The 19,347-nt window shown below is 47.3% G+C and overlaps 1 long non-coding RNA gene across 1 annotated transcript in view; it reads left to right on the top strand.

The window, feature by feature from the left end:
• The window catches only part of LOC103348288 (uncharacterized), a 220,453-nt gene that overhangs the window by 80,202 nt on the left and 120,904 nt on the right, over nt 1-19,347 (top strand). The gene's annotated exons all lie outside the window — the stretch shown is intronic.

Genomic DNA, 19,347 nt, shown 5'->3' with positions numbered 1-19,347 from the left:
GAATAATATTATTTAAGATACAGTTTAGAAAATTGGTAAGGGGTAAAGTTGTTAGAATTTGGGAGTAGGCTATTTGACAAGTAGTTCAAATTCAGTGAATAGATTATTGATCAAATGGTTCACATTAGACAATTGGCTTTTTTCCACTCCTCTGGGTATCCGGCTCCACCTGCCTCTTGTTGGGAGAGGCTTGTGCATGTCTTTACCTCGGAAAAGGGAGCCTAATTCACCCAGGGAGGGGGGTGTATGGGGCTCAGGCAGACTAGTGGAAAATCTGCTTGGTGGTTTCCCATCTCAGTGTCATGACCTGACCTGATGACTCATCAGGTACCAGTTGTAGGCCGCTTTTGATAGAAAAAGACAGCTGAAAGTGTTGGGACCTCTCAGCTAAGGATCAGCAGGCGCACAGTAAATGGAAGTGAGGTTTCATCCCAGTAAGTCTAAGGAAAACTTATGCTAGATGTACAAATATTTACTAACTGAATGCTTAGTAGCAGGTTCTCACAAAAGGTTCATATGACTAAGCTTGAGGAAGTTCACTCTGAAGTGCTCAAGTTACACTTTACATTAAAGGTTCCTTTGAGGTAAAGGCCTAGCCTCCCGGACCCCAGGGAGCTGGCATTAGGCAACCCACACCTTTGAGAATTTACAGCTGAATATGAACCCACCTAGGGATTTAGCTTAGGGTAATATTCCTAATACATTTCCAGTGTTGCATCTATAACTTGATATCCCTATACTCTTCTCATGCAGAGGTAGGGAATGTCTCTAGAATATTGTTTGCCAAACCTATGTATCATAGAACTGTAATCTCACTGTGGAGAGGCCATTTCTTACATTCATCATCTATTTAATAAAAACTCATTTGATGTCCAGTATGTTAATTTGCAAAGCACTCATTTTTGATTCAGGCAAGAATGAATAGAGTAGAATGCTGTTTGACCACCTTGGAACTTTGTGTCTTTTAATATATTTTGTCACTGTCTGGAATAGGTTTAGTGGATCTCAACCTTGAATGTCTATTGGAGTCACCTAAAGAAACTTTTAAAACCATTGATACTGATGCTGTACCTCTAGACTAATTATATCGGAATTTTTGGAGGTGGCATTGAAATATCAGTATTTTTTAAAAGTGCCCCATGTGACTTAGCATAAAACCCAAGTCAAGAACTACTGGCTTAATCCAAAGATATAATAACATCACATAGCTTGTGCTGAGATATTTTAAAGTAAATTCTAAATATGTTAGCACTTGGTTGTCCATTAAAATTATACAGGGAACATTTAATGGAAAATATATTTGGACCTAGCCACAGAAAAATTAAATCAGAACCCATGCCTCTTTGTTAATACTGTAAACATTTCCAGGTAATTCTAATACACAATCAGAGTGAAGGACCATCGTAATAGCTAATGGGATCTGCCAGAATTTAAGAGCTTATTGGACAGCAGTTCCCATGGCTGTTCCTCTTGGGTGATGTGACAGGCTTTTCTCACCTTGATGGTCTGCAGGGGAGTTGTTCAGTTCCCTGGACATTCTTAGACTGTGGCCACCAACAATACCCAGCAGTCTCCCGGTGCCAAGCCCTTTTCCTAAACCGCTCTGCCTCTGTTCCCATCCTTTGATTCCAGACTCAAGATTGTGAGCCACTGTCTGCTCCTCACCCTCACCTCGGCTTGTGGAAGTAGGGCTTGTGGGGTGTGTGATGGCTAATTTTATATGTCAACTCGCTTGGGCTAAGAGTTGCCCAGAGGGCTGGTCAAGGTCATTTCTGGGTGTGTCTGTGAGGATGTTTCCAGAAAAGGTCAGTATTTGACTCAGTTGACTTGGTAAACAGGATTGCCTTTTACAAAGTGCTTGGGAAACAGAATCCCTTCAGGGTCCTAATGGGCAGAGGAAGGCCATTTTTCTCTCTACTTGAGCTTGGACATCTGTTTTCTGATGCCCTTGAACTTCAGAGCTCCCGATTACGGGCCTATGGATTCCCAGCCACATATGATAAAAGAATCAAAAACAATCCAAAGTCTCCAATCCAAGAGCAGCAACAAAGAGTAGTCAATGTGCTGTCTGAGCCCACTGAAGTGTGGACCTTCTGTTCTTGAGGTTCTTGAACTTGGAAGGTTTATTTTGAGGCAAAAATGCGACAAGGTTCTGACCTTTAACCAGAAGCTTCTCCAACAACCCTAGCATATATTTTTTAATTCATTCATTCATTTTTATTTTATTTGAAAGGCAGAGAAAGAGAGAAATCTGCCGTCAGCTGATTCTCTCCTCAAAAGCCTGCAACAGCTGAGGGGCCAGGAACTCAATCCAGGTCTCAACCATGAATAGCAGGGACCCAAGTACTTGAGCCTTCATCTATTGCTTTATCAGGGTGTACGCTGGCAGAAATCTGGATTGGAACCAGAATAGAACTTGAACTAGCACTCCACTATGGTATGTGGGCATCCCAAGTGACATCTTAACCACTATGCCAAAGGCCCATGTCTGTCCCTGGTATTTAGGGTGCTGTACTGTCCTGAGCTTTGTAGGACTTTTCGCCTGGACCTAGGCACTGAATGATGCTAGATCTTCCCCCAACCCCTCTAGTCATCATGGCAACTCCAAAGTGCCCCCTCCCATTTCCAAACCTCTACAATACTCTAGGAAATGTAGGGTTGATGGGATCATGTAGACTTCTCTTCATAAAATGTTACTCCTACGATGTTAGGCTGCTTTTTTTTTTTTTTTTTTGATACCAGATTTTTCAAAATATTGTTAATGTAAAACAGAAGATTCCTTGAATAGTTTGTATTTCATGGATGAGACATTATTTCTAATATTCTTTATGCTGATTAACAAGTTCAATATGCAGCTTCAGAGAGCAGCATTTAAAGCAAGCACTTGTCTGGGTGCTTGTAGCAGGCACTGGAGTTGGAGTGGAGGCTCCTGATTAGGGTCTTTCAAATGCTAACCAGCCACCTCTGGAATGTGGATTCCTGATTGGGGTACTTCACATATTAATTATCTCTTTCTAGGGCATATATAGATTACTTTTAATTTACACCTCATGTATCTATCTATGCTGAAGTATGTAGATATAAATGATAGTTAAAGTTCTATACCTCCAAAGGGAAATGTCTTGTATAGTAGGTGTGGATATGACATCCATCTGGTGGGAGATTCAGCAATGTGTAAAAGAAGGCCTGAGAGGCCGGCACCACAGCTCATTTGGCTAATCCTCTGCCTGCAGGGCCGGCACCCTGGGTTCTAGTCCCGGTTGGGGCACTGGATTCTGTCCTGGTTGCTCCTCTTCCAGTCCAGCTCTCTGTTGTGGCCCGGGAAGGCAGTGGAGGATGGCCCAAGTGCTTGGGCCCTGCACCCGCATGGGAGACCAGGAGGAAGCACCTGGCTCCTGGCTTTGGATTGGCACAGCGCGCCAGCTGTGGCGACCATTTGGGGGGTGAACTAACAGAAAAGGAAGACCTTTCTCTCTGTCTCTCTCTCTCTCTCTCTCACTGTTTAACTCTGCCTGCCAAAAAGAAAAAAAAAGGGGGGGGGTGCCTGAGAAACTACATTGCTTTTGTCTGAGAGCTACAGTGACTCATTGTCCCAGTGTGCAAGGCTGAGTTATCCAAATCATACAACTTTCAGTGCAAGTGTCAGGACAGGCCAGGGTAAACTGGGACAACTGGTCACCGTATCAGTGACTCTGCCTCTAGAGATCTATCCTAAGGTTGAGCCAGGAAACTCTGCTTATCATACATGCTATTTATGAAAGTGCAAATTTGAAAGCAGTTTACAGAATTAGCAATAGGGTATTAGTTGAGTAATTTTTGGTGTAGCCATCAGGCAGAGTATTATTGTTTGAAAAACTTATGTTCTCTGTATTAGTCTGCTTGGACTTCTGTAATGAAACACCACAGACTGGAAGGCTTAAACAACCCAGGTTTATTTTCTCGCGATTCTGGAAAGTGGAAGTCCCGGATGAAGATATGATAGTGTTGGTTTCTGGTGAGGGCTCTCTTCTTGCTGTGAATCCACAGGGCACAGCAGGTGAACAGGCCTTCTGTTGTCTAATCTGATTAGGACACCAACCCTGTGGAAAAAGGGCCCACCCTTATGATCCCACCAAATCTTAATTACTTACTCCAAATGGAGTCACACTGGGGTGGGGGTGGGGAGTTAGGACTTTAGCATTCGAATTTGAGAGGTAAGAAGACACAATTCAGTGCATAGCATTCTCAAAAACTACTTATAGCGAAGGAAAATGCTCAGTGTATGTGGTATGATTCAAATTTTGTCTAAAAAAGTATTTGTGAAAACAGATACGTCCGAAGGAAAACTGGAAGACTACTGCAGGGGACCTGAAAGTTCACAGAAAAACGAAATGTGAGTTTGTTTTTGTGCAAAAACATTTTTTAAAAGAAGATTTATTTAATTATTTGAAGGTCAGAGTTATAGAGAAGGAGAGGCAGAGAGAGAGAGAGAGGTCTTCCATCTCCTGGTTCACTCCCCAAATGGCCACAACAGCCAGGACTGTGCCCAGCTGAAGCCTGGATCCAAGAGCTTCATTCAGGTCTCCTACATGGGTGCAGGGGCCCAAGGACTTGGACCATTTTCCACTGTTTTCCCAGGCCCATTAATAGAGCTGGATTGGAAGTGGAGCAGCCAGATCTCATACCAGCACACATATGGGGTGCTGGCACTGCAGGCAGAGGCTTTACCCACTATACCACAGTGCCAGCCCCAGTGCAAAAGCATTTTGAAAGCTATGTGTATGATGGGTCTACAAAATGTTCACAAACAATGTATATTATGAAATGTTCACAAACAATGCATATTATGAAGAAACTATGGATGAATTTCAGTTTTTTTGCATTGCAATAAGTCTTTTTATTTTTTCCACAAATTTTTAAAAGTACACTTGCATAGCATATTGACAATGGGAAGAAGTGATTTTAAATTTCCTTACACTTTGTGTAGTTTGGGATTTTTTTTTTTTTTTGACAGGCAGAGTTAGACAGTGAGAGAGAGAGAGAGAGAGAGAGAGAGAAAGGTCTTCCTTCTGTTGGTTCACCCCCAAAATGGCTGCTATAGCCGGTGCTGCGGCGATCTGAAGCCAGGAGCCAGGTGCTTCTCCTGGTCTCCCATGGGGTGCAGGGCCCAAGCACTTGGGCCATCCTCCACTGCCCTCCCGGGCCACAGCAGAGAGCTGGACTGGAAGAGGAGCAACCGGGACAGAATCCGGCGCCCCGACCAGGACTAGAACCTGGGGTGCTGGCACCGCAGGCGGAGGATTAGCCTAGTGAGCCGTGGTGCCGGCTGCACTTTAAAATTTTAAAACATTAAGATTCTTTTTTAAATAAGAAGCATGTATTTTTTAAATACAGGATCTAGTTGAGTGTCTGCCAGACCAGGGTTTGAAAACTGTTAGGGAGAACAATGGGATCTAAACTGTTAGTGAATGAGAACTCACAAAGAGGGGATCCTTAACATTTATGGGAACCTGAGCTGAGTACTCCTTGTGTAATTTGGCAGAATGGGCACTGGTTAAGCACTGGGCATCTGGAACCCAGGGTCCTGCTGCTCGCCAGCTGTGTGCTCCAGGACCATTGCTCTGCCTCAGTCAACAGCAGACAGGAGTAGGAGTGAGGTCTGCCCCTCTCCCCACCCCATACCCCCCAGCTTGTTTTGAGGTGAAAGTGACTGACCACACGAAAGTCCTCCAAACAGTGCTGGCCACATAGAAAGGTGCTCGGTATTTTAGCCGCCACTGTTACTGTCTGCTCTAATATGACCTGACTTTTGGCATCACGGTTTTGAACTTGAACATTCCTCAGGAGAGGCTTCTTAACCACTGTTAGGGTTACTAGAGTGAGCAAATGAAAACACAAGACACCCATGTAAATCCAAACTCCAGGTAAACAACAAATAATTTTATGTAAGTATGTCTTAAATATTACTGGGAGCATACTCTACTAAAAAATACTCATTGATGATCCGAAATTCAAATGCAACCGGGTGCCCCACATTTCACCTGGCAATCCTCATTATTATAGGTACCACAGCAACATTGAAAAGGAACCTAAGCATGGAGAATCCTTAATCAGATTCATCTAGGCCAAGCCCGCCCCTGCTGAACTCCTGGTGCTGTCCCTGCCTTTTCAGAGAGGAACCTTAGAAGCAACCTCTGCATAGATGCTAGGCTGGGGCCTGACACAACAAATCAAGCAGGCAAATGTGTCTTTTTTTTTAGTTTTATTTATTTGAAAGGCAAGCATTATAGAGAGAGGGTCACATAGAGATTTTCCACTTGGCTGGTTCACTCCACAAATGACTCCAAAAACTAGAGGTAGGCAAGGCTGATGCCAGGGGGCTGGGACCTCACCTGAGCTTCCTACATGTGTGGTGGCACTACAAGTACATGGGCCATCCTCCATGGCCTTCACAGGTATATTAGCAGAGAGCTGGATTGGAAGTGGAGCAGCTGGGACTCGAACTGGCACTCAGATATGGGATGCCAGCAGCCTAACCCACTGTGCCACAACACTGGCCTTGAGAACATGTTCTTTGCTAGTCATGTTACTTAGAGAAAATTGCATCATCTCTTTAAGCTTCAGCGTCGTCATCTGCAAAATGGTTCTGATAATAAGATCTGTGCTAATGTGAGGATTAAATTAAATGGGATCATATATATAGTGAGCTATAAGGTAAATGTTTTGTGTATAGATTAGGTTTTCAATAAATATCATTGCTCTCCTAATTAAAAAACAAACAATAAACAGAACAGGTGTTAGAGTCCTTACTTCTTTCTCTTTTTCACTGAGTATGTAAGGCACCAAGTGAGGAGAGTCACTACCCTTGCCCTTAAGAGATTCACGGCAGGAGCAGGGCTACAGAAAACAATTTTCTACCAGATTCTTTCTATTGATGCCACAGAGTCAGATCTGCAAAGGAGAAGACCTCAGGGAGGTTTGGCAAAGCAGATCTTGAAGAATCCTTGAGCCAAAGTCACCCACCGCGGGAGCTCCCTGTCTCTCTGCCTTGCTCAGTCACTGTCTGAGAGCAGCCTTTAGGAAGAGTAGCTTTATTGGGGGTGAATGTGATGGTAGATTTCAAGGTGTGGTAGTGTCACCATTGGGCAGCCTTAGTCCTTGCTGTGCAGAAGGGAGAGATGCAGCCTCATGGTTGCACAGTCCTGTAGAGCCATGACTTCATGCTGCATGATAAGGACAAGAAAATGGTCTCCAGTTCCTACCTTCAAATCTGGCATGAATGCATTTCATTGGCAGAACCTGGTTTGCATGGCAAACTCTGCACATAAACCAAGAAATTGTTAATTCTATTTCCAATCTCCTACAAATAGGAAGACACCCTGGAAATGGGAATGAATAATGAGTATATTGAATGCTGATTGACCCAATAAAATATTATAAAGATGAAAGAGGCATAAATGTGCCGGTGCCGCGGCTCACTAGGCTAATCTTCCGCCTTGCGGTGCCGGCACACCGGGTTCTAGTCCCGGTGGGGGCGCCGGTTTCTTTCCAGGTTGCCCCTCTTCCAGGCCAGCTCTCTGCTGTGGCCAGGGAGTGCAGTGGAGGATGGCCCAAGTGCTTGGGCCCTGCACCCCATGGGAGACCAGGAGAAGCACCTGGCTCCTGCCATCGGATCAGCTCAGTGCACTGGCCGCAGCGCGCCAGCCGCGCTGGCCATTGGAGGGTGAACCAACAGCAAAGGAAGACCTTTCTCTCTGTCTCTCTCTCTCACTGTCCACTCTGCCTGTCAAAAAAAGAAAGAAAGAAAGAAAGAAAGAAAGAAAGAAAGAAAGAAAGAAAGAAAGAAAGAAAGAGGCATAAATGTAGCTGTCTATGAGCTGGGGCCAGCTGTTGATCTCTGAGACAACTGGCATCACCCTCAGATCATAGGTGAGTTAACACTGTGCTCTAGGACTCAGCACCATCATCCCTCCTGATGCTATGATACTCTTGGTATTTGAGATCCAGACTTGATTGTTCTCTGCCTCTGACTTTTACCTCCTTCTTTCCTAGAGACCAGTCTTAATACTGACCTGTGCTGTTGATCAGCTTGTTGTTACTACAACTAGAAAACTAAAACATCTACTTATGAACAAAGGAGGTTTATGGTTTTGGAGGTTCACAGTCCAAGATCTGTGGCCTTGTTGATTTGGTATTAGGTGAGGGTGTTGCTGTAGGCAAGACCACGAGACAATGTAGAATATACACAGCAAAAGGGAGAATGTGTCTGTGACTCTCCCTATAAAGCCACCATAATTCAACCGTGGGGCTCCATTCTAACAGCCTTATCCAATGTCATCACTTCTCCAATTCTCATCTCTAAACATCATAATTGGATTAAGTTCCCAACCACTTGGCACTATTAACAAAAGACTTTGGAGACTAAACCTTTAACACGTGGGCCTTTGGGGGACACCCAAATTAATATATCCAAACCACAGTGTATTCATTCTAGGGTTTGCGACTTGGCAGTTTGTTGTCAGACTTCTTAGGACCGCCAGCTTGAGTTTCTAATCACTGCTTTCCTGGATCTCTGGTCTTTGTTCCCTACTAACAAAGAAGTTAATTTTGGTCTTTGAAGTCTTCGATCTGCCTATCAGATTGCACTTTTCCTTATCACTTGGACCTCATCTGCTTTGGTCTCTTTGCCTTGGACATTCCAGAATGAGCCTGGTTCATTTTGCAACCACTCCCTTGGCTCTCCCATGTTGCTACTGTGGTTAAGGGTTTTGGGAGAGAAAAAGTCCTTATGGATCAAATGCAGGCTATGGGACTCTAAAGCCACAAAGCATGAACCCAGATGTAGCCTGAGTTCTCCTGGGTACCAGATGCAGTAACAGCATCTCAGCCCCAGGTCCACATTGCCAGCCAGTCACTTTGCATATTAAACTGCTGCTGAACTCTTAAAAGCCCGGCAGCCACACCATTTGTTAAAATCACAACGCCGTCTCTTTGGCTGCCAAAGATGGAACTGTAATTTTCCCCTCCTCTCAAAATAAATACTTTGCACGGCTCTGAAAAATTTTAGCAATTAGCTAGTACCATCACCTCTAATTAGCCACTGGCAAACACAATTGAGATAAGAAAGCTTACCAAGGGGGAAGCATGGATAAGCACCAGATTCTAAATCTATTGGGGAAGTGACCCTGATGAATCATTTAATAGTCACCATAATGTAATTTTGTAGTTTGTTGTACACATACCACAGAGAACATATTAAGTGGATTCGAGCCATAAGAGAGTCTTAATGATTAATTTGCCATATGCTCCTGAAAGCTCTCATTTTTTTTTTTTTTGACAAACAATACACATCTACTCTTCTTCTTCCTAACACTATCAAGAAAATCTACTTTTCTTTCCATTTCACTAATGGCTCCCTCTAACTTCTGTAGATATCCAGGGATTGGTGGTTTTTTTTTTTATTATTGTATCTAAATTCCCATGGAAGTTAGTAGATCACAGCTATTTTCTCTTATTATGTGTTTGCTTTCCATTCTTGACAATTGCTTTTTAATCATTTTTTATTGGCTATTCCATAGTGACATCATGGGAAGATAATTGTTATGCCTTTTTATTTACAGAGAAAGTGCCACTGTGGGGTTCCATGGCACACCCAAGGCCTCGGCAAGGGGGCTCTAGGTGACAGTCCTGACTTTGGCTTCCCAGTGCGTCCTGCACAGAAGCACTGGAAACTGAAAACCACCACTCTGAGTGGCAGGTTCCACTGTCCCTGAGCAAGACCTTTGTCTCCCTGAAACTCAGCATCCAGATCTGCAAATGGTGGCTGTGGGAGGCTATTTAGGTTGCAGAGGCTAGGGGGCTTCCATGTCGACAGAGGGGGCAGCTCCCTCTTCCCCTTGCTCTTCCTGGGGGTCTGGCTGGCCTCTGAGAAGATCAGCTCGGGACATTGCTCTCTCTCTCCTTCCAAGTGGGCTATTTGCTGCCGGACCCGGTCGGCCACAGTGAAGACGCCAACATTCTCCTTCTGGCTCAGCTACCACAGCACTCAGCATCCTTCAAAACAAATGCATGTTGGATTTGTGAAAATTCAAGCAGATCTTTACTGCAGGGGGCTCTAGTAATTACTTGAAAATCCTGCAGTGTCTGGGACCAAGAGCAGATGAGTTTGGGGAACAGACCTCAGCTTAGCCACTCTGTCCCCTCTTATCACAAAAGGGATGAGAGCGCCTGCTTCGGGATGCTGGGGTGAGCATGCGGCTGTGGCCACGTGAGGCTGTCCAGGACATGTTCTCACTGCTTCCAGCAGTTCTCGCCCTCTGACTTGCCACCTGCTGTGCTGTTTTCCCTCATTTCCTCCTTCATGCTACTGCATCTCATGGAAATAATCAGTCTCTTCTAGGTGTCTCCTCCATGTCTGGCAAGTTTTGCATGGTCTTGAAAATTTTGAGAGGGGCTGGCGATGTGGCACAGTAGGCTAAGTCTCTACCTGTGGCACTGGCATCCCATATGGGCAAAAATTTGAGTCCTGGCTGCTCTTCTTCCAATATCGCTCTCTGCTATGGCCTGGGACAGCAGTAGAAGATGGCCCAAGTGTTTGGGCCCCTGCACCCATGTGGGAGACCTGGAACAAGCTCCTGGCTTCAGATTGGCTCAACTCCGGCCACTGCAGTCATTTGTGGAGTGAACCAGAAGGTGGAAGACTTTTCTGCATATGTCTCCCTCTCTGTCTGTAACTCTACCTTTCAAATAAGTAAATAAAATCTAAATATCTGCCCCCACCAAAATTTTGAGAAATTAGCTTATGCTGTCATCTCTAATGGACCACAGGCAAACACAGTTGAAGTCACGCAGGTCGATGGCCAGGGTCCCTCCTGGCCTGTACAGCACCTGTGTTCAAATCAGATCAAGGAGATACACTGTCTGGGAAGGAAAAAGGTGGCTGTTTCTCCCAGCAGGTAGAGCTCAACCAGGCACGGGGTTTGGCCTGCAGAGAGGCTGGATTTCAGTACTGTCCCCCAAACTCCCTTAGCCTAGGGCTTTTGTGCAGTGCACGAGCCAGTCAGTCATGTAGGGCAGCCCTATCAGTGACTCTACTGCTTGTTATCAGGGAGCAGAAAATGAGATTAAGGCAGTGGGCTCTCTTTGCCCCTTACAACACACAGAAGGGGAAAACGGACTTGGGTTATAATAATGGGCATGTAGGTGGTTGATTGTGCCTTCCAGAAAATACATCCAAGTCCTGACATTCAGAACCCGACAACGTGACTTTATTCAGAAAAAGGATCTTCGCAAGTGTGATTAATGGAAGGATCTTGAGATGAGATCATTGTGGATCAGCAGGGGTGGGGGTGGGGGTGGGGGAGCACTAAGTCCAATGACAAACGTCTTCCTAACAGCAAGGCAGAGGGAGGCGAGACAGAAGAGGATGTGTGAAGCAACACAGGGAAGGAGGCCGTGTAAGGTGCAGGCAGACACGGGCGCAGGGGATGCATCTGGAAGGCAAGGAAGGCCACGTGCTGCCGCCTGCCCCCAGACGCTGATAGGGCCACCGGAGTTTGAACTCCTGCCCCCCAGGAACTGTGGGTTTGTGCTGTTTTAGGCCACCCAGAATGTGGTGGCGATTTGTTACAGCAGTTCCAGGGGCTAAGGAGGGAGAGCGGAGAGGAGAGTCAGGTGTTTTCCTTCCTGAGTTTTAACTGGTGCTGTCCTGTTGATTCAGATCAAGTATGTTTTATCCTTTTATTTATTTATTTATTTTTAATTTGAGAGGTAGAGATGTCAGGGGTGGGGGGCAAGAAAACTCAACCCCCAACCATTGGTTCACATTCCAACCCAGATACCCACATGGTTCTCCCCCTAACCCTGAGAACCCACTCCTTGGGCTAACACTCCCACTTGGGTGCACTCCCCATGTGGAATTCCAGCTAATGTTGATGTTCCCCAGTGTTCTGTCCTGGTCCACTTCCAAAGAGCTCAGGGATGACCTCAAGTACTGAAAGGAACAGAAACCCCAAACAGAACACCTTGGACGTCATCACTACTCCCTTTTCACACCCCACGGCACATGTAACCACACTCCTGGCCAAATTCCCTCCTCTCAGCGGAATCGATATGAAGCCAGTTCCCTTCTCTCACCACCCTTTGCTGCCTATACCAGGACCTTAGCATTCCTTGTCTGTCATGTACAGTTCCCATTTCCATTCTTACCCTTTCAATTTATCTTTCTCATTGCTTCAGAGTGATTGCCCTAATACATAAATAGGATTTTGTTCCTCCCTTGCTTATAGTATGCCAGTGGCTCCCTGCAACCCACAGGATAAATTCCAAGTCTCTTCAGCTGGGCCACAAGACACTTCCTGACTTGCCTTAGCCTGTTAGTTTGGCTTCCTCCATAAACAGCTGGCCATCTCAGGTCTCATATCCCTGTCTCAGTGAATCCATTCTGCACTGTCTACAATGGGACCCTTGAACTTATGTGTCCCTCCATCTGTGCCACCTTTCCACCCCCTCCATCTGAATGACTCTTGCCAGGCCTCCAGACCTCAGCTCAGAGCAGGCCACTATGACCCTGGTGAACCAGGACGAGCCCTCATACCAACAGCATGTGTCCAGTGCTCTTAGAGTGTTCACCAACCTGCTTGTCTGGCTCCCCAGAGGCTGAGCCTCCCATGTGCACCTCTGTGTTTATTCACCACTCTTTAGTCTCTATAGCCCTGAGCCAAATGCAAGGTTGAAAAGTGTCCCCCAAGATTTATAAACATTCAGAACCTCAGAATGTGACCTTATTTGATTACAAGGCTTTGCAGGCTCGTTAAAATCATATAGGATTAGGCCAATATGGCCCTAAATACAATAAAACAGATATTCTTAGAAGAGGGTAGGGAGAAGCCGATGTGATGGTAGAGAGAGAGATTAGAATGATACAGCCACAAGCCCAAGATGGTTAGGGTTGATTGCATCTACCAGAAGTTGGAAGAGAGGCAAGGAAAGATCTTTCTCCCAGAGCCCTGAGAGTGAGCAAGACCCTCCGGACACCTGGATTTCAGATTGTAACAGTATAGCTCTGTGACAGTATAGATCTCTTTTTTTAAGCCACCATGTTTGTCATATTTTATGATGACAGTCCTAAGAAATGAACAAAATACCAACACATTCAGTTGGTTCCATACATCATTTAACCCCATACCCCTCTCCCTATAGCCATTGAGGAAGACTTCTGTCAATTCTAGGCTAGAATGTTCTAGCAGCTTTCTGGTTGGTTTCCCTGTGTTTGCTAAATGGAATGGTGCCATGGGCTTAGGACTCCAGCAGCTCCTGTGTTTGTCAGACTGATTACCCGGGAATTTTTTTTTTTCTCATGACCTCACGACAAGGTTAGCTGAATCCTGGTGCTCAAAAATGTCACCTCTGCCCTGAACAAAGCTTTCATGCAAGGCTCTGCTGGAGCACCTAAAAGGACAATGATTCAGGATGTCATTGAGCTCACAGAGAAGCCACATGCCTGTTTTTGCACCTGCTTAGCTAATAAATGAGAGTCTGTGTGGCAGAATTCTCTCTGACACTTGCTTTCATTATCACATACAGAGATGTTCGGCCCAAAGACCTCGTACATCTACGTAGTGAATGACAAAATTGACTCAGGTCAGTTCTAGCCAAGAAGGTCATGGAAAGAACTCCAGTTTCGAAACAAGACAAATCCAGGCTAAAATCCCAGCTCCAATGCTGACTGCCTGAATCACCTATGATGTCGCTTTGCAGGGTGGTAACGAGGATCCGTGCCGCCTCACCAGGTTGTTGCTATAATTAAGTGAGATCAAGCATGCGAAAGGCTTCAGGGGTTGCGAATGTTGGCTGTTATTCAGTAACTTGCACACAGTCACACGGCCAAGCGTGAGCTGCTGTCTGGGGTCTCACCCCTGGGGACCAGACTTTCCCCTGGAACAGAGGCAGTGGCATCTAATGAGGGAGTTGAACATTAATTAGGAAACTGGGACACACGACTTTATGTACTTTCACATCCGTTTTCTATCTTTGTCCTCATGAAGGCCTTTTATTTAACAAATTCCTGTCCCCTTTAAAATGCAGGTTAGTTTTGGAAATGAGGCTCAAAGGTAGTGTAGTGCTCCCTGTAGCACTTGAGAGCAGTTGTTCCCTGCAGAACTTTGAACAGTCCCCACGCCTGGCCAGCTCCCAGACCCATGGAGCCAGAAGGGCTGGTGCCAGGGCCAGGCTACAGAACTCTCATAAACACCTAAGCGACTCCCAAACACAGCCCAATTCGACTATCAGTGCTCTAGAATTTGCACATCACTTCCCTCCAATTTGCTTTTTACTCCTTTATGGGAATGGTGGAGTAGACTTCCTTGTCCCCACTCTGAAGATGAGAAGACCAAGACTCAGAGAAAATTCTAGAAAGGATTTCAAAAAGAACTAGATTTCTCTTTTTTCCCCCAAAGATTTATTTGTTAATTTGATTTTTTTAAAAGATTTTATTTATTTATTTGAGAGGTAGAGTTACAGACAGTGAGAGGGAGAGACAGAGAGAAAGGTCTTCCTTCTGTTGGTTCACTGCCCAAATGGCTGCAACAGCTAGAGCTACAGTGATCTGAAATAAGGAGCCAGGTGCTTCTTCCTGGTCTCCCATGTGGGTTCAGGGGCCCAAGGACTTGGGCAATCTTCTACTGTTTTCCCAGGCCATAGCAGAGAGCTGGATTGGAAGTGGAGCAGGCAGGACTAGAACCGGTGCCCATATGTGATGCTGGTGCCACAGGCGGATTAACCTACTACACCACGATGTCGGCCCTTATTTATTTATTTGAAAGGAAGAGTTACAGAAAGAGAGAGAGAGAGAGAAAGATCGGTCTTCCATCTGCTGGTTCACTCTCCAAATGGCCCTAATGGCCAGGACTGGGTCAGGCCAAAACCAAGAACAAGGAGCTTCTTCCAGGTCTCCCACGTGGGTGCAGGACTTGGGCCATGCTCCACTGCTTTCCCAGGCACATTAGCAGAGAACTGGATTGGAAGTAGAGCAGCCAGGACTCCAACTGGCACCCACATGGGATGCTGGCAGCACAGGCAGCGGCTTTACCTGCTGCACCACAGTGCTAGCACTGAGAACTAGATTTCTTGATTCTGTGCCTGTCGTAGAGGACAGGGGACTGTGTCACATCACTGCCCTCCAAGTTTCTCTCTCAGTCCGTATCCGCCCCTGATGGGAGGCTGATTTGGGCCCATGGGAACTAGCCACAGAGGGGATCTGACAACTCCAGCCCCAGCACCACCATCTGGTCTCCCTGCCCTCCTCTGCAGTTCCTGGGTTCCCTGCATCCCAGAGCATAGGCCGGGGAGTTTTCCGTGGGGGCCTGTCAGCCCCAGGTCTTTCCTGCCTTTGTTTTTCTGTCTGCTTCATCATGCATGGGGTGGATGGTTTGGGTCTATGTCTGCCAAAATGCTGTGGAAGCTCTGGGACGGAGGGAACAGCAGGAGCCCTGAGTGTTTACACCATGGGAAAAGCTGGCCTTCTCAACACACCACCCCTCTCTCTGCCCCCGGGTTCTCATGCCCTCCCCCAATTCCCAGGAGGCCACTCGCCAATTAAGACACTGTCCTGGAGAGCAGAAGGCTCTGACAGCCCCGCAAATCAGCCGCTAGGGTCCCCACCCCCAGCACAAATGCACTCCAGTCCGTCGCAGAACAATGCGATCAAGTCATCCTGAGCCAGGGCACCAGAAACCCCCAGCACGATGAGAGAAAGCAGAGGTCTCTCCTGGTCACTGGTGCGATGCCAACTGCAGGCCCTTCTGGGGGCAGGAAGAGGGCATTCTGTTGCTGTGTTCTGCACAAAAGCTGCCCTCTTCCTCGGGGCACTGGGGAGACCCACAAGCAAGCTGGGGTTGTTTCCCCACCATCGCCATAGTCATAGCAACAGCTCTGATGAATGCGCTGGCCCATTAGAGGGATAATGTCAACCCTAATCAGAAACGCCTCAAGTAGCTCTCTTTGCATTTTGGTAAATGGCGTAATCACATTACGGTGCCATGTGTCTGGGAGCTGATTGCTGTCGCGCAAGTCTGCCTGATTTTCCAGGTTAAGGGGTGTCAGGGGGCCCGAGACGCAGCTAATCACCGTGCATTGTTAGAGGAGGGTTTGGAGAGAAGACAGAGGGCACCGAGACTGCCAGGGATGTTCGTGCCCTGCCCTACCCTTCCCTCCGGGTCGGCGTAAATGCCCCGGGCTGCTGGTCTGTGGGTCAGGGATTCCTCCCTGTAGGAGGTGGGCGCCCCAGAGAGGTGCATTTGCCATTGTGGGTAAGCAGCAGAGAGGCAGAGACATGGCTGGGAGGAACTGGCCGGCGGCTTGTCCTGCCCCTTGTCCATCAAGCTGGTGATGGACAGTCAGCCCCGGGCTATGTCCCCAGGCTGGAAAACTGGCAGGGGAGCCCCAGACCAGGCCTGGAGGTGGGAGCCGGCAGGGGTGACACGCACTGCGAAGACACGTGCTGAGTGTGGACTTGACTTATCACCAGAGCACTTGCCTGCTGTCAGGTTCGGCCTTGCTGAAGGACCTGGTAAGGTGTCCTGCCCCAGGGTGGATTGCCTCCATCCGCCTGTACTCACAGGGAAGCCAAGGAAGAGTGGGGTGGCGTCCCACCCCTGTTCACTCATCCTCAGTCCCAAGCGCCCGTTCCGACTGCACACGCCATCTCTCCCTGCCTTCCAGCCCGGCTGTTTTTGTCGCAGTAAGTCCTTAGGTGACAGTAGCAATACATTGTCACCACCCAAATCGAAAGAGTAAGAGGAGGACCTGAGGAAGTATGCGTTGAGCCCCCAGAGGCTATTTTTAGATGCCCCTGGGAGGTTTTGAAAAACGGACTCTCTCGGTGGCGTTAACTATTTATGACTTTCCAAATGCAGGACAGAAATAGAAGAGCAGCACTCAGCTTCGCCTCGAAGCCTGGGGAAGTAGCAAGCGCTCCGAGGCCCGAATCCGCCCTGGGGCCATTAAATTGACTATCTCTTGGACGACACTTAATATCCAGCAGAAGGCTTTCACTCCGAGCCAGAGCAAAAGTTTTTCTTTTCGGTGGTGTTGAACATTGTCTCGAGAGCAGCTGGAGAAATTGAGTCAAGTGAGCAAGAACTATGTCTGGGTCTCACGGTTGGTCTGTGGCCAACTCCTGGCAGAAGCAAATCTCCTGAGGGTTGAGCTAAATGTCCCAGATGAGGTTTGGGGTGCACAAAATCCTCCTCCTACCCCCTCGCAGGAGACGCATCCCAGCCAATGGACATCATGACACACCCAGTCCAGCAAATGGACAAGGTATCACCACCCTGAGTCAACCAGGCTGCATCTTCCACGATTCTTTGCTGCAGGCCAACTTTTCACCTGAAAGAGTCAATGTTCTTAAGGAGCAATTGGATTAAACAGGTTAAAGTCAGAGGCTCTGGGCCTCTGCAAACCTCACGGAGTCGGACACAAGGAGTTTCCCTGGCTGCGATGTGCCCCAAGCCCGAGGGGAATGTATAGGGATTTCCTAGCTGGTCCCGAAAGCATTCTGATGTCCTTTCCCATAGACAGGAGCTTGATCATCTCCGCCTTTCAACTCAGCTCATCAGGGACTTGGGAATCAAAGGAAATCACGGATGTAGGCCTTGGCCCCACACAGCCCAGAGCTGTAAGCTAAACACACCCACAAGAGACCGACATGTGTCTGAGCAGGAAACCTCAGAGGAATGCATTAACATCCCGCTCAGAGTTTCCATCTGGCTGGTGTGCTCAGCGCAGAAGCCGCCTGTGCTGGCTGCCCCCTCCCTGCTGGCTCTGCCTGGTGCCAGTCCTGAGCCAGTGTGGGCGGAGGCGAAGCGTGTGTTGATCATCTCCCTGCCTGAGCATGGTCTCGGGGCTCCCCAGGTCTGGGGCTCGGTGTTCCAGCCTCCTCTGTCCTTCGGGTGATTTGCAGTGACAACCGTGCCCTGCGCTTGGCATGCTAGGGTGAACCCTCTACAGACAAGCGAGAGTGAAGGCCTGGCGTGGATCCTCTACCTGACGCCCTCCGCTACCTGTCTCTTCCGTTTTGGCAATGCTGCTGCCATACACTTCCTGATCGGCTACTCTGGCACCAGCCCCTTTGGAATCCCACTTTGCCGGGCACTGTTCCCTCTCCAGAAGCGACGACTACAGTTGATTTTGTTTCTGTTGACAGCTCCCTCCTGCCAGCTCATGTCCTTCCTCTGCCCACGTGCGCAGTGTGCTCATTACGGTCTTGCGTCGTAGTTGCATATGAACTCGTCTGTCTTCCCCGCGGGGCCGTGAGCTCCACGGGAGCAGCAAGCTTCTTATTGGTGTCTCTTCTGGTCCCCAGCACCTAGTGCAGCACTCAGCACAACCTAGCCATGTTTAACGTAGAGCCGATGCAAGAAAGCGTAAATGAAAAGATAACATCCCATTCCTGCCGAAGGGAGCGATCCCTCACTTGACATTGCCAGCACACATCCATCTGCGCTCATTTAACTGAAAGCTCAGTGCAGACCAACTCTGGGAGAATTTTGTCACTTCTAGACAACAGCAGAGGTCTTTACAAAGACGTGGCTCGTTGCAAAAGAGGTATTGTCACAGATACACGTCCTTTTGGTTTGTTGGGCAATTATATGTAATTCACCATTCTACCAACTAATCAAGTCTTCAGTTGCCAAAAGTAAAAAAAAATATATTTCAGGTGAATCAAAGGGTAAATAACACTTGATTGGAGAAAATGAGGTAGTACGTTGGCTCCTGGTGACTATAAATCTTGGAATGAGTCGCAAAGTATCTCTAAGCCTTAGTTTCCTCATCTGGAAATTGCGGTGGTTGAACTCAGTAATCATCAAGTTTCCTCCCATGTTTATGGCTCTATTAACCTATAATTGTGTTTCGAAAGGCAAGGCTCAAAGCCTGCCCTTTCTGTCTTTTGGCCAAGTCACAGCCTCAGGGTTAAAGCCTTTGCCTGAGTTTTCACTTGTGGCCACCAGGTGGCAGGAGTGTGCCACAGTCGTTGGTCCCAAGCTCCAAGTGTGTGCATCAGAAGCTGACTTATCGAGGTATTTGTCTGATTTAGGAGGCCAGAGAGTGACTTTTTGTAATAGCAAAACTTTTTGCTTGTGAAAACATTCACTTTTATGCAAAATAGAATCCTGAGAGTTAGCGAGGATTATATTAAAAATGCCCCAGGGACTTAACAAAGTGAACAAATTGAGTGCGTTTCCTGCCCACAGGGAGCTTCCACTCTGCTGAGGGGCATAAGTAAACCGAACACTCACAGGTTTGTAAAACTAAAGCTATGAACGTGCGCTGAGAACTGGGAGTGGGTGTCAGAGTCCTGGAGGAGTGGTG

Source organism: Oryctolagus cuniculus, chromosome 1 (genome assembly GCF_964237555.1).
Source record: "Oryctolagus cuniculus chromosome 1, mOryCun1.1, whole genome shotgun sequence".
NCBI classification, from domain to species: domain Eukaryota; kingdom Metazoa; phylum Chordata; class Mammalia; order Lagomorpha; family Leporidae; genus Oryctolagus; species Oryctolagus cuniculus.
This window is presented reverse-complemented; position numbering and strand designations above follow the sequence as displayed.